Consider the following 14,409-nt stretch of genomic DNA (forward strand, 5'->3'; position numbering starts at 1 on the left):
TTGGCTCCACAATCAACACTCTTGGCACCAGCAGCCAGGAAATTAAAGGCGTATTGTGATGGGGAAAGTCTGTTTTTAAGGATCTCTCTAAAGCACTGAAGAGCAACGGTGTGTCTCTGGAAACTAAGATGTGCCTGGTATAGGCCATGGTCTTTGCAATCACTTGCTATGCATCAGAGAGCTGGTCAATGACCAGGGAGGATAGAAGGAGAAATGAGGCTTCTGAGCTTTGGTGTTGGAGAAGAGTGCTGAGGATTACCATGGACTACTAAGGAAACAAACAGATTCATCCTGGAGAGGGTTAAACTGGGCTACTCCTTGGAGGCAAGGATTCTGAGATTTCGTCTGACATACTTTGGTCATGTTGTAAGGAGGGACCAGCCCTTGGAGAAGGATGTCATACTTCGGAGCGTGGAGGGCAGGCACAGGAGTAGAAGACCCTCTGGGAGGTGGACTGATTCGGTGACTGGGGCAATCGGGATGAGTGTGTCGGAGACAATGAGATTGGCACAGGACAGAGGAGAGTTTAGACCTGTTGTACATAGGGTTGCTATGAGTCGCAATCGACTCGATGGCACATAACAACAACAACAACAACAACAACAACTCTTTGCTTGACTTATTATGCATTAAGTATACCAGTATCCTTTCAGTTCCTCTAACACACTGAACCTCTTCCCCCTGCATAGACAGTCTTACTCTATTCTTTGCAAAACTATTCCCAGTTTCCAACCTAGATGAGATTCAGGTTGGTATGGCCATATGGCAAGTTTCTATTTAAGTATCACCTATGCACAGAAATCATCTTTGACAGCCAATCAAAAGGAAACCCTTCTTTGTCTTATTTGCCAGCATGGTTCATATCTTTCTTTCAGCATATAATATTAAAATGACTTAATTGTTCTTTTTCTACCAATTTTAATTTTATGGTCTGATGTCACTCCTCATGACTACACAGTGAGCTATCTAGTTTCACACTATATATTCATAAGTCAGCACATCTGACATATACTTTTGTTGTTAGGTGCCATTGAGTACAAATTACAGTGACCCCTTGTACAAGAAACCGAAACTTATCCAAACTTGTGCAATCCTCACTATCTCTCACCCACTTGAGCCAACTGCTACAGTCACTACTATGTCAATCTATCTTGTTGGGGGTATTTTTCTCTTTTGCTTACTCTCCATCTAGGGGCTCAATAAATATTCAATGAATTAATAAGTAAAGTATTTAATTTAACAAGTAAAAACCACAATCATTTAAAAAAATAAAATCTGGATTAGCCTTAAAGAAATACCTAAAATAAAACCAAAAAGAATTATCTAAAACATTTGCAATTTATTTTTAAAGTACAAAAAATCCATGCATCTACGAAATAGTCAGATGACAGGTATAACATAATTCAAACAATTACCTATTTTACAAAAATCTACATTTAAGAGCTAAATTAAATTAGGCTACATTAAAGCCTAATGTTATCCAGATGATATACCTTTGAATCCCTTTTGGTGTTTTTCCAATTATGAAGGTGGTCCGGTCTGTGTGGTGGATTTTCTTCTCCTTTTGGCTTATGGGGTATAAAACATCAATTCCTTCATTTGGTTGCTGGCTTTTCTCACTATATGTCAATGTATTCAACTTGACTTTTTCTTGGTATGTCTGAATGCAAGACAAGGTGAAAAAAAACAAAGCTTAAAAATAATTTCTGCATTGTCAGCATCTGCTGCATCATGTCATCAGCAGCCATGGATCTGGTCCAGCTGATTACTAGGTACTTTGGGGGGAATCACTGCTGTTTTGCTACACCACGCAGGATGCCTTAAGCTCAAGTGGAAAGAAGTAGGACAGCTGGAGCAACTCGAGTGAGGTGGAGGAGCCAGTTCTGGAAGAGAAAAAACAATGCTTACTGGTTTCCCATTTAAGAACTTTGCGGGGATCACTGCTGTTTTGCTAGACCACACAGGAGAAGGGAGCAAGAGAGCTGGAGGAGCTCGAGTGAGGCACAGGAACCTGTTCTGCAAGGGAAAACCAAGGCTTCCTGGTTTCCCATTCAGGCACTTTGGGGTGATCATTGCTGTTTAGACCCTGGCCCTGTGGCCTTAGGGCCCAGAAGGGAGCAGAAATATACAGGTCCTTCACAAAACATTGTCATACTCTTGGTCACTATATAGTTGCAACAACCTAACATGTACTAAGAAAAGACATAATTTCAAGAAAGAAGCAGTCAGCCTCAGTTATCATGAAAAATCAAAATAATCCTTCTCTTAAAAAAGCAGACCCAATGAATATCCCAGAAGCAGAGAACTAGAAGAAATATGATGACATGAAGTTATTTGAACAGCTACAGAAGAAGATGCAAGTCATGGAAGAAGTAATTAAGAAGGCAAATACCCCAGAGACAACAACCTAGAAGAAATGTATTTATGAGGAACAACTTTAACAGCTATGGAAGAAAAGAAAAAGTTGGAAGAATTGATAGTACAGATAAAAAGGTTCAAGAACTTTAAAAAATCATCACAAGACAGAGGGTACAACAAACACAGTACTAGAAAGAACAGAAAAGCAAGAAAATGCAATCCAGAATATTATTCAAAATGATAAAAGTGTCCAACATGCTGGTAGAAAAAGAAAGAAAGAAAGTATAAATAAGGAGATGGAAAAAAAGAGCTTCACTGAAAACATACTTGAAGAAAAATCAGAGACAAGATGTAAAGAAAATGAAGAAAACATTAGAAACGTGTGGGATGACATCCAACAGAATAACATACGTGTGACTGGAAATCCAGAACAGGGGAGTGAAAGGGAAATCATTGAGAAAATTGTGGAAGAAATACTAGACGAAAACTTCCCAGGTATTTTGAAGAACAGGGAAATCACAATCAAGAGGCACAGCAAACACCAAATAGGCTATACCCCCCAAAAAACCTTACATCAAGATATATCATAGTCAAATTCTCCAAATAAAAAGATAAGGATAGAATTCTGAAAAGCAATATGAGAAACAAAGAGAGTCACCTATGAAGGGAAAACAATTACCTTAAATTCTGATTTTTCAGTAGAAACCCTGCAAGCTAGAAGACAATGGGAGGGCAAATACAGAAAGATGAAAGAAAACAATTGCCAGCCAAGGAGCCCATACTCAGCAAAGTTCTCCATCAATTATGAAGGAAAAATTAGAACCTTTGCAGAAAGTAAAAAAACTGAAGAATTTGTGAAAATAAGACCAATCTACAAGAAATTTCAAGTACAGTCCTTCACACGAAGACACAAACTCAAAGTGCACGAACCATAGCAACAAAAAACAACAGAAAAAGTAAAACTTGGCCTGATAACAATCACACTAAATGTGAATGGACTAAATGCACCAAGTAAGAGAAAAAAGAAAAGCAGAGTGTGTGGGGGGGGGGGATTAAAAGAGCCCATCAATAGGTTGCCTACTAAGCGATACACCTAAAAAAAAGAAGAAAAAGACAGACTCAAAATCAAAGGCTGGAAAAAAACCCCCATACCAAGTAAATGGCAACTTCAGAAAAGCAGGAGCAGCAATAAGAATATCTGATAATAGAAAACTAATTCACTCTGTAAATTTTCAAATCACAATACAAAAGCAAAATAAAACATGAATTATTAATAATGTCTGATAAAACAGATTTCAAAATAAAAACCAACATAAAAGATAAGGAAAGGCATTACATACTGATTAAAGGCACAACAGATCAAAATGACATAACCTTGGTCAATATGTATGCACCAAATAATAAACCTGCAAAATATATAAAACAACAGGGATCAGAAATGAAGAAAGAAATAGACAGCAACACAATAGTAGTAGGAGATTTCAACACACCACTATCACCAAAGGATAGGTCAACTCAAAAGAAACTCAACAAAGATGCAGAAGATCTAAACTATATACAATCAGCCAACTAGACATTGTGGATACACTAAACTAAAACTCAGTTCACTTTCTTCTCAAGTGCACATGGTACATTCTCCAGAATTGATCACACCTTAGGCCATAAAGCAAGCCACAGCAAATTCAAAGACACTGAAATAATACAAAGTATCTTCTCAGATCACAATGCCATAAAACTAGAAATTAACTACAGGAAAGTAAAGTTTACAAAATCATCCATGGGGAAGCTAAATAAATCTCTGCTAGAACACGATTGGGTTATGAAAGAAACAAAAAAGGAAATAAAAACATTCCTTGAAACAAATGAAAATACAATATACCAGAACCTCTGGGATACAACTAAGGCAGTCCTCAGGGAAAAGTTCATAGCAATAGGCACATGCATAAGAAAGGAAGAAAGAAGAAAAACCAAAGATCTAACTCAACACCTTCATCAAATAGAAAAAGAACAACAATTTAATCCTACAGCATCTAGAAGAAAGCTCTTATCAGGATAAGAGCTGAAATAAATGAATTAGAAAAGAGAAAAACAACTGAAACTATCCATAAGACCAGAAGCTGGTTTTTCAAAAGAAGTCAATAAAATTGACAAACCACTGGCAAATGTCACAAAAGAAAAAAAAATCAAAAAACCAAACCCAACAAACCACAGATAACTCAATTAAGAAATGATACAAGTGGCATCACAACTGAAACAGATAAAATTAAATTGATAATACTGGAATACTATGAAAAGCCATACTCTTATAAACTAACAAAATCTAGAGGAAATGGACAAATTCCTTAAAACTCATGCCTTACCCCGAGTGACAAGAACAGATATAGAACACTTGACCAGACCACAAAACTTGAACAGATCACAAAAGAAGAAATTGAAAAGGTCAAAAAATACTTCCCCCTAAGTAAAGTCCTGGACCAGATAGCTTCACAGCTGAATTCTATCAAACATTCAGAGAGGATCTAGCACCAATTCTACTCAAACTATTTCAAAATATTGAAAAAGAAGGAACACTTCCAGAGTTACTCTATGAAGCAAGCATAGCAAAGCAAGAAACCATAGCAAAGGTATTACCAAGAAAGAAAACTACACACCAATACTTGTCATAAATATAGATGTAAAAATCCGTAACAAAATCTTAACCAATAAAACCCAAAAGCACACAATTCACCATAATCAAGTTGGATTAACAATATTAACAAATATTGTCAGTCCGCAAATTAACAAAGTAAATAATAAGAACCATATGATCTTAGCAACTGATGCAGAAAAGGTATTTGGCAAAATCCAACACCCCTTCTTGATTAAGACACTCAGCAAAATTGTAATAGAAGGAATTTCCTCAACATAGTGAAAAGTACATATACAAAACCAAGAGTGAACATCATTCTCAAAGGAGAAAGACTAAAAGTATTTTCCTTAAGAACAAGGACTAGAAAAGGATGCTCACTGTCACCACTTCTATTCAATACTGTATTATTGGAAGTGCTTGCTAGGGCAGTAAGACAAGAGACTAAAAGGCATCCAGATTGGCAGACATGATTAAACAATCGTTATATGCAGATTATAATATAGTGTATACACAAAAATCCCCAAAGACTCAATAACAACAAAAAACTGTTAAAATTTAGTAGGCTAATTTAGCAGAGTGGCAGGATACAAGATCAATACCTAGAAAATGGCACATAACAACAACAACAACAACCTAAAAAAAATCACTGGGATTCCTCTACAATAGTAAGGCAAACTCAGAGAAGGAAAACAAGAAAGCAATACCATTTACAATAACCAACCACATATTGGAATACTTGGGAGTAAGCCTAACTAGACAACACAAAGATCTAAATAAAGAAAACTATAGAACATTTGTGAAAGACAATAAAAGACCTAAAAAAATTAAAAAAATGTGTGTCCTGTTCATGGATAGGAAGACTCAATATAGTGTGGAAATGACAATCCTACTCAAAAGCAATACTAAAGTTTACCGTAATCCCAAAACAGACACCAAATTGTTTTTTCAAGATCAAAAGGGAAAGTCAAGTTTATTTGGAGAGGCGAGAGACCCGAATAAGAAAAACACATATGAGAAACAAAAATGAAGTGGGAGGCATAGCACTCCCTGACCTCAAAACCTACTACTGCGACTTTCAAGGGGGGGAGAGGGGAGAAGAACGAACTGGGGAGGAGGGTAGAGAAAATATTGCAACAATGAATGAATGAAAACCCAAAATCTCCGTAAATGTTCATTAAAATAAAATTTAATAATTAAAAAACAACAAAAAACCCTACTACTACACAGTGGTAGTAACAAAAACAGCATGGTACTGGTACAATGACAGGCACATAGACCAACGGAACAGATTTGAGAATCCAGAAATAGACCCAACAATCTATGGTCAACTGATAGTTGAAAGGAAATAAAACCCATCAAATGAGGAAATGACAGCATCTTAAACAAATGGTGCTGGCAAAACTGGATTTCTTCCTGCAGAAAGCTGACAGGATCCCTATCTCACACCACACAGAAAAATCAACTCGAGATGGATCAGAGACCTAGGAGCGTGGGAGAAAAGCCCATAACCATAAAGTTCACCAGAAAGAAACAGGGATCAAGCTTAGAATGCCTAGTGTATTGTATAAAGAGAATGCCATACACAGCCAGAAATACACAATCTAAAGAGGCTAAAACTGATGAATGGGAGCATCTCAAGATTAAATCCCTGAGCAGATCAAAGAGTTTTCCCAACAGGGAGAAAAGAAAACCTACAGACTAGGAACAAACATTTGACAATACCATCTCAGAAAAGAGTCTCATAACAATAGTTTTATAGAATAATCTTGGGCCTCCACAGAAAAAGACTGATAATACAATTACAAAATGGCCAAAAGACATGGAAAGGATTTTCACAGAGGAAGATATTCGAATAGGCAACAGATACATGAAGAAATTCCCAAAATCACAGGTAATAAGAGATGCAAATCGAAACCACAATGAGATACCATTTCACACCAGTAGCAGCGGCAAAGTTTAATAGGACAGCAAGTAATTAATGATGGAGAGGATTTGTGAGAGAGCAACTCTTATACATTGTTCGTGGGATTGTAAAATGGTACAACCACTCTGGAAGGCAGTTTGGTTCATCCTCAAAAAGCTGAACATAGAAATTCTATATGACCCAGCTATTACATTGCTTGGAATATACTCTGAGAAAATGAGCACTGAGGAGAAATGAGAAATGAAGACTTGTACACCAATGTTCATAGCAGCATTATTCATCATCACAAAAACATGGAAACAGCCAGATGTCCAACCACAAATGAATGGATTGAGAAGTTGTAGTATATTCATCATGATAAAGAACATTTCCAGCAAACTCAGACTATTGGCTTTCCTATACTTTTCCAAGGGAGCTTTGGTGGCCTAGTGACAAGAAGCTGTACTGCAATCCTGAAGGCACGTGGTTTAAGGCCACCAGCTGCTCTTTGGGAGAAGGATGGGCAATCTATTCCCATGCAATTAACTGCCTCTGAAAACCCGCTGAAGGGTCAGCTATGCATTGGTTCTGACTCTATGATAAAAAACCATAGTTTTTCAGATGACTTTATGAGGTCTAAGGTGTTTGTCGACTTGGCGGCCTATGGTTCTCTGGTTGGGTGGTTATGATGTGGTCATTCCTGTGATGAGGTATGATGTAAAAATTCCGATAGTATCTGCAGTCAATCAGTTGAGAGTTTCACTGGGTGGGTGAGTGGGTGTCAGTGTCCCCTGAATCTCCTATATAAGAAAGTCTGACTGAACTGCCTTGCTTTTTTTTTTTTGGAATGTGGCTTATCCCTTCTTTGGCTTCTTGGACCAGCAGCCTTTTCTGCTGCCCTTGGATTCATAAGCCTAAACAGATACAGATCTGGATTTAGTCAGCCTTGTGTGTGTATGTCCATGTTTTTTTTTTTATGTTCTTAGGTGCCATCTATCAAGTAAGCTATGACTCAGTGACTCTATGAACAAAAAATCTGGACACTGACCTTTCTGCACCATCCTCACAATCTGTTCTGTTAAAATCCATTATGGGAGTTAACCATGTTAGGCATCCATCTTACTATGTGTCTTTACTCTTGTCAACATTCTACCTTTTGTAGAATGATGACTGGTTCCTCCTGAAAATATACTCAAAGTAAGTAAGATGAAAGTTTCACCATTCTTGCCTCTCAGGAGCAATCTTTAGGGCTCTGGAAAGGTCTTTGTTCTCCAATGCAACATGTCTTTTGACTGCTTCTACCAAAGGTTTTGACTGTAGATCCAAGTAAAATGAAATTACTATAAACTCTTATTATTTCTTCACCATCTGTCATGATACTGCTTATCAGTCCAGTGATAAGTATTTTTTTTTTTCCTTGATGTTGAACAGAGACATATTTTTCCCCCACTGGTTTTACTGGACTTCATGAACATGGTGTCAGGATTGGAGAAGACTCATCAACCACCTGCTAATATTATGCAGATAACACAGCCCTGCTGGCTGAAACTGAAGATCTCAAGTGTTTGCTACAGAAGATCAAGGACTACAACATCCAAAAAGGACTGAAGCTCAACATCCAGAAAACAAAGATTGTCATCACTGGGCCAATTTGTAGCACCATGATGGATGGAGACAAGATTGAGACTGTTAACAATTTCATCTTGCTCAGATCCAGGACATGAATAGATGGATTGAATTAGGGAAATGTGCTGCAAGGGACAAGTGCTAAAAAGCAACGATGTCAGTATAGAGATGAAAGTGTGCCCATTTCAGGCCATGGTCTTTGCAATTATTTGTTAAGCATCAAAGATGACTAAGAATGACAGAAGAACAGATGTCTTTGAGCTGTGGTGCTGAAGAAGAGTACTGAACAAATAATGGACTGTCAACAAACAGGTCTGCCCTGGGGAAGTTGAAATTGGCTGCTACATGGAGGAGAGGATTCTGAAGCTCTCTGTCTGGCTTACTTTGGGCATGCCGTCAGGAAGAAACAGTCCTTTGAGAAGGTCATCATTCTTGGAAGGGTGGAAGGACAGCACAGGCGAGAAAGACTGGATGAGATAGACTGACACAGTAACGAGGGTAACGGGGGTCGCTGTGTCTGAAACAGTGAAATGGCTCAGGAACGTGCAAGATTCAGAGCTATTGTACATATAGTTGCTATGAGTCACAGGTGACTCGATGGCACATAACAACAATATTTGTTTTTCTAGTCCAAGAGAGGCTCCTACAAGGTTGTAAGAAGGCTCTTGGATGGGAAATATTGTTGTAACAAATGAGAATCTGAAAAATAGTATACTTGAGTCATGAAAGAATGCTTTCATGAGTTTTATTTTGTCACTGGAACTTCAGAATATGTTGAAAAGTGCTAAAAGCACAGCATTTCAAAGTCCCTTATAATATTGATTATAAATACATTTATTCTAAGAATCCTCTATGATAAATTACTTAAAATATCACCATGTACCCTTGATTTAAAACTTTGTATCACAAATGTCCTTCAAATGCTGTTAAGTTGGTTCTGATTCATGGAAAGCCTCCAGTAGGTGTTAAAGCTTAACCTATACCCTAATGCTCTCATAGTGGTGGGAGACTTCCTCTTTTTCCCTCACAGTGGCTGGCAGATTGTAACCACAATCTACACATTAAATCCTTTGTGAAACCAGGTGAGGTATACATAAGTGGAGACAGCAGGGGAGTTCACAGGTTCCCTACAGACTTCAATTTTGACTCATAAACTCACTGATTTTGAGTCAAAAGTGACATGCAGCTTATCTGCCAGTGAGTTTTCAAAGGATATAAACTGCACAGAAGGTGCCTTCCCATCTTTTATCCTATGGAGCCCCCATAGGTAGATTTGAGCCCCCTGCTTTTGGGTTGGCAGTACAATTCCCTACTAAACCACCATTTGTAGATATAGTATGTATGTATTTCTAACATCTACTCACAAACTGTTAATTAAAAAAAATTTATACAAAGCTTTATTTCTATATAATAGCACTTTAAAATGGAATTAGATCATAGATAATAAATTTTACTTTTAACATAATAAAAATACTTTGCCAGGAAGGCACTCAGTCCTTAGAATGACCACAAAAAGTCAAAACAACAGTATTTGCCCTGAAGGAAGGGAAGGGGTAGTAGTACAGGATTAATGGAAATAAGAATCAAAAAAGAAGGAGGGAAAATATGACTCTATCTTGGGTACTATAAGTAATTTTAGAAAACAAAATTTATGAAAAACCAACATGCTTTGTAAACTTTCACTCAAATCACAATTAAAACAAATTCTTTTGTTAGAAACATTTTATTCTATAGCACATTAATTTTTGTGCATGTCTCCATTTAAAATGAAAATTTCTGAAAAAATAAAATTATAAAACTTATCTTTTTTATATGAATAAAAATGGTTTTGGTTCTAGAATTCCCCAAGTTCTTAATTTTTGGGATACAGCCATTATTTTATTTAGGGAAATTAAGTAATTCAACATTACTAAGCATTCAGATACAAATTTATCTTTTAATGTAAAACATCTTTGGTGACTACAGATCTCTAAATGGTATTTCCTTTTTTAAGTGATTTATAAGTCATTTATTTTGTGTGAGTGCTCCAAAGATCATATTGAGTAATGTTTGTGAAAAGTGTAATAAAAATGACAGATGCTATTAGCCTAGATTATGCTTACCTTAGAACTTCCAACAGCAATGTTAGCAGGAAGCTGAGAAAACTGCTTCAATTCAAAGACATCCCGTGCTGCCCATCGGCTCATACGATTTTCAGCTTTGCTAGATCCAATCACATTTTGGTTTGAGTGGACATAAGCCACTTCCTTAACACCATCTAGGAAGTAATCAGGTGTTTAATATTAAAACAACACAGCAATAAAAAAACAGTATGTCTCTATACTTTAAAACTGCCAGTGGTGTACAATAAAACAAGCTATGTTTAACACTCAAGAAAAGTAATGTATTTGTACAAAAATGACAAACTTTATAAAAAAAAAAAGTGAAAAGAATGAGTTCAGCTATGACGGTTTGGGCTACCTTGGAAATGACCTTTCTTGCTTATCATCATGAGACTGCAGAAGGTTGGTAACCATAACTGAAATGGAGACATAAGCAAGGAGAATATAACTGAAAGTCTGCCCTAGGAATTTGTTTTTGATACTGACTTAGAAAATGGAGGTGGTTGAGTGAGAGACAGATTGGCTCACGGTTCGGAAGTACTGTACATAGGTTCACTACTCGATGACACATAACAGTAACAGCAAATAAAGACCAGTGCTATACATTATTTTAAATATAAAGTTGATTACAAAGATGGAATGAAAGCACCAGCATTATGATCAGGAAATTTCACAATTTGCCTTTTTTTACACATGAGAAACGTGGCATTAGAAGTGAAGGAAAACTCATCAACAATCCAAGTTACGAAGATGACACAACCCTATTTACTGAAACTGAGGAGGATCTGAAGCATTTGCTGCAGAAGGTCAAAGTCTGGAGCCTTCAATATGGACTGAGGCTCAACATCAAGAAAACAAAGATTCTTACCACTGGGCCAGTTGGCACCATCATGATAGATGGCGAAGAGACTGAGATTTTTAACAGCTTTAGTTTGCTTGGCTCCACAATCAACACTCTTGGTACCAGCAGCCAGGAAATTAAAAGATGAATTACATTGGGATGGGAAAGTCAGCTGTCAAAGACCCCTCTACAAAGTACTGAAAAGCAATGATGTCAGTCTGGAGACAAAGGTGTGCCTGATCCAGGCCACAATCTTTGCACTTACTTGCTATTGATCACAAAGCTGGAAAATAGCTAGGGATGCTAGAAAGAGAACCGATTCCTTTGAGCTGTGGTGCTGGAGAAGAGTATTGAATATACCATTGACTCTGCTAGGTGAACAAACAGGTTCACCCTAAAGAAGGTAAAATCATGCTACTCCTTGGAGGCAAGCATTCTGAAGCTTCATCTGATATACTCTGGGCCTGTTGTAAGGACGGACCAGTCCCTGGAGAGGAACATCATTCTGGGGAAGGTGGGGGGGGACACTGCAAGAGAATAAGACCCTTGATGAGATGGATTCAGTGCCTGGGGTAATGGGGGTAGGTGTGTCAGAGATAATAAGGTTGGCAGAGTATAGAGCAGGGTTCATGGATATTGTATGTAGGGTCATTATGAGCTGCAAGCAACTTGATAGCACATAACCACCACCACCACCACCACCACCACCACCCAGAGAATGTCAAGGTGGAAGCTTTTTAGGAAATTAAAAAATTAACTCACAATCTTTACCTGAAAAATGGTTAAAAACTAATTATTTAGTATTTTGCAAATATAATTTATTAAAATTGTGGAGCTGCAAAAGATCCTCAAGCAGCTCTAGCAATGAATGTTACTTATGACCTGTAACACATGGGGTAGTTTTAGTTCTCCCTCAACCAGAAATTCCCTATCATACAAAAACAAGGCACTGTTACTACACAAACAACTGAAGAAGCAACCAGAATATTATCCTTACATTTCAAAGTACCAAGCAATATGTATAACATACATATTCCAAATCTTAAACAGGATTCTTTTGGTAGAAAGTTTACTTGGATTTTTCTTAAGTTTGATGACTATTTCATATATTATTCAAATATATATATAGCATTAGTTGCACACCAGCTACCAATCTGTTTCACATATTACAAAACCCTAACCCATGATTTAAAAAATAATTGGTGTAATAATCCCTCAAACCTTTCACTATACCACAGAAAATAAAGGGTAATTACAACAATACTAAATCCATGTATCATGAATTCTTAAATCAGACTATTAACAAGTACAAAGTAAGTGACTGAAAAAAATAAAATACAAAGATTAAAGCATTTATATATCAAACTATATTTGGTCATATATCAGCTTCTATGATTTAGCTTTACAGGGCTTAAGTCAGACACATTTAAAAGCAAGGCTAACTTACAATCTAAGAATCTTAGATTCTGGACAGATGGTGGTTATAGGAGTTTTTGTAATCTCTCTAAATTTCTTTATAAGAAAAAAGAGATGAAATATAGAGTAAAATCCAAAGCTTGCAGGCATCTATAACAGTGACAAGATACCTTCATAAGCCCCAAAAATAAGCTGGTGGGGAAAATCCACCAACAATCACAAATCTATATGCCATCAAGGTATATGTAGGAGGAAGAAGGTAGCAACATGGTGGAATTCTGAGAACAGGACATGTAAAAATAGTCAGCAGATCTTCACTGGAAAGCATTATGGGCCAATGTGAGGCTGTCAGATGAAACTTGAATGCTCTGGCTGGGTTTCCCTGGAAAATGACTCACTAATACTCATTCCCAGATCAGAACTCTGCATGAAGACGTTATTATGAAAGAATCAAAAGGAGTAACAAAGGGACAAGGATAAAGGGAAGAGAAGATCTGGAACAAAATGGTAACGTATGTCTACAAAAAATTTTGTTGTTGTTTGATGCCGTTGAGTCGTAGACGACTCATAGCGACCCTATGAAAGAACAGCCTGAGCACTGTTCTACATAGTTTCCGGAGGCAAGCCATTTCAGAAGTGGATGACGCTCCTGCTTCCAGGCTTGATTTAGTCGGGAAGCTCCAGCCAACACTGTCTGCCATGTGTACCCATTACCACGACTGGCACATCACTGTCACAGTCTTCAGCATCACAGCAACCACGAGTTACCTCTGTACAGCATCGCACGGAACAGTGCTATACCACCTAGAAGAATGTATGACAGGAAGACAATTTGAACCTGGCCAAGGGCCACAGATGAAAATCACCCACCTTCGGCTTGGTAGCATGGCTTCCTTTCCACTAAGGCCGCCTCCTGGTTCAAACCCTAGGCCTAGGCTGGCTAGCCTCACTCCAGGGACAGAGCAAACCTGCACGTCAAACACATTTCCAGAAAAGCAGTCGACTCCAAAAGCGTGCCATGATTCCTGCGCTCCCACCACCATGCTCCTTCCTTCTGGCAAGAACTTCCCAAGAGCCTGGGAGGAGCCAGCCAAACCAGGAACAACATGGCCGCATCTTCCCCAGCTGCCTTGGGGCTTAAGGCTGCCTCCTGGTTCAAACCCTAGGCCTAGGCTGGCTAGCCTCACTCCAGGGACAGAGCAAACCTGTACGTCAAACACATTTCCGGAAAAGCAGTCGACTCCAAAAGCTTGCCACGATTCCTGTGCTCCCACCACCATGCTCCTTCCTTCTGGCAAGTTTTAAATAGCAATACTTTTTGTTGTGATATTTTGACTAGTATAGTTAAGTTTTTAAAGAGAATATATTATGAAATATGTAAGCTTGTAAAAAAATCTTAAGTAAATCGATTTGAGACTGGGAGATTTCTGGTTAATTTCTGTAAACGTGTGAGTGGTTTTAACCCTCAATCCTAGAAAACAAGATTAGGTCTCTTATGCAATTGAATTCCTAAAGAAGGGAAGGGGCTGAATTT

The 14,409-nt window shown here is 37.8% G+C and overlaps 1 pseudogene across 1 annotated transcript in view; it reads right to left on the reverse strand.

Annotated features, from left to right (window-relative positions):
- Nucleotides 1–14,409, reverse strand: part of LOC102868519 — a 211,929-nt pseudogene that overhangs the window by 29,905 nt on the left and 167,615 nt on the right. The window contains exons 16-17 of the transcript XR_439035.1: nt 10,619–10,773; nt 1,494–1,660 (exon numbers count right to left, since the gene is read on the reverse strand). The product of XR_439035.1 is annotated as an uncharacterized LOC102868519 (transcript). The remainder of the gene's footprint in view (nt 1–1,493; nt 1,661–10,618; nt 10,774–14,409) is intronic.

This window comes from Elephantulus edwardii, unplaced genomic scaffold (assembly GCF_000299155.1).
Source record: "Elephantulus edwardii isolate Elephantulus edwardi_28Jun2011 unplaced genomic scaffold, EleEdw1.0 scaffold00379, whole genome shotgun sequence".
Lineage (NCBI taxonomy): Eukaryota > Metazoa > Chordata > Mammalia > Macroscelidea > Macroscelididae > Elephantulus > Elephantulus edwardii.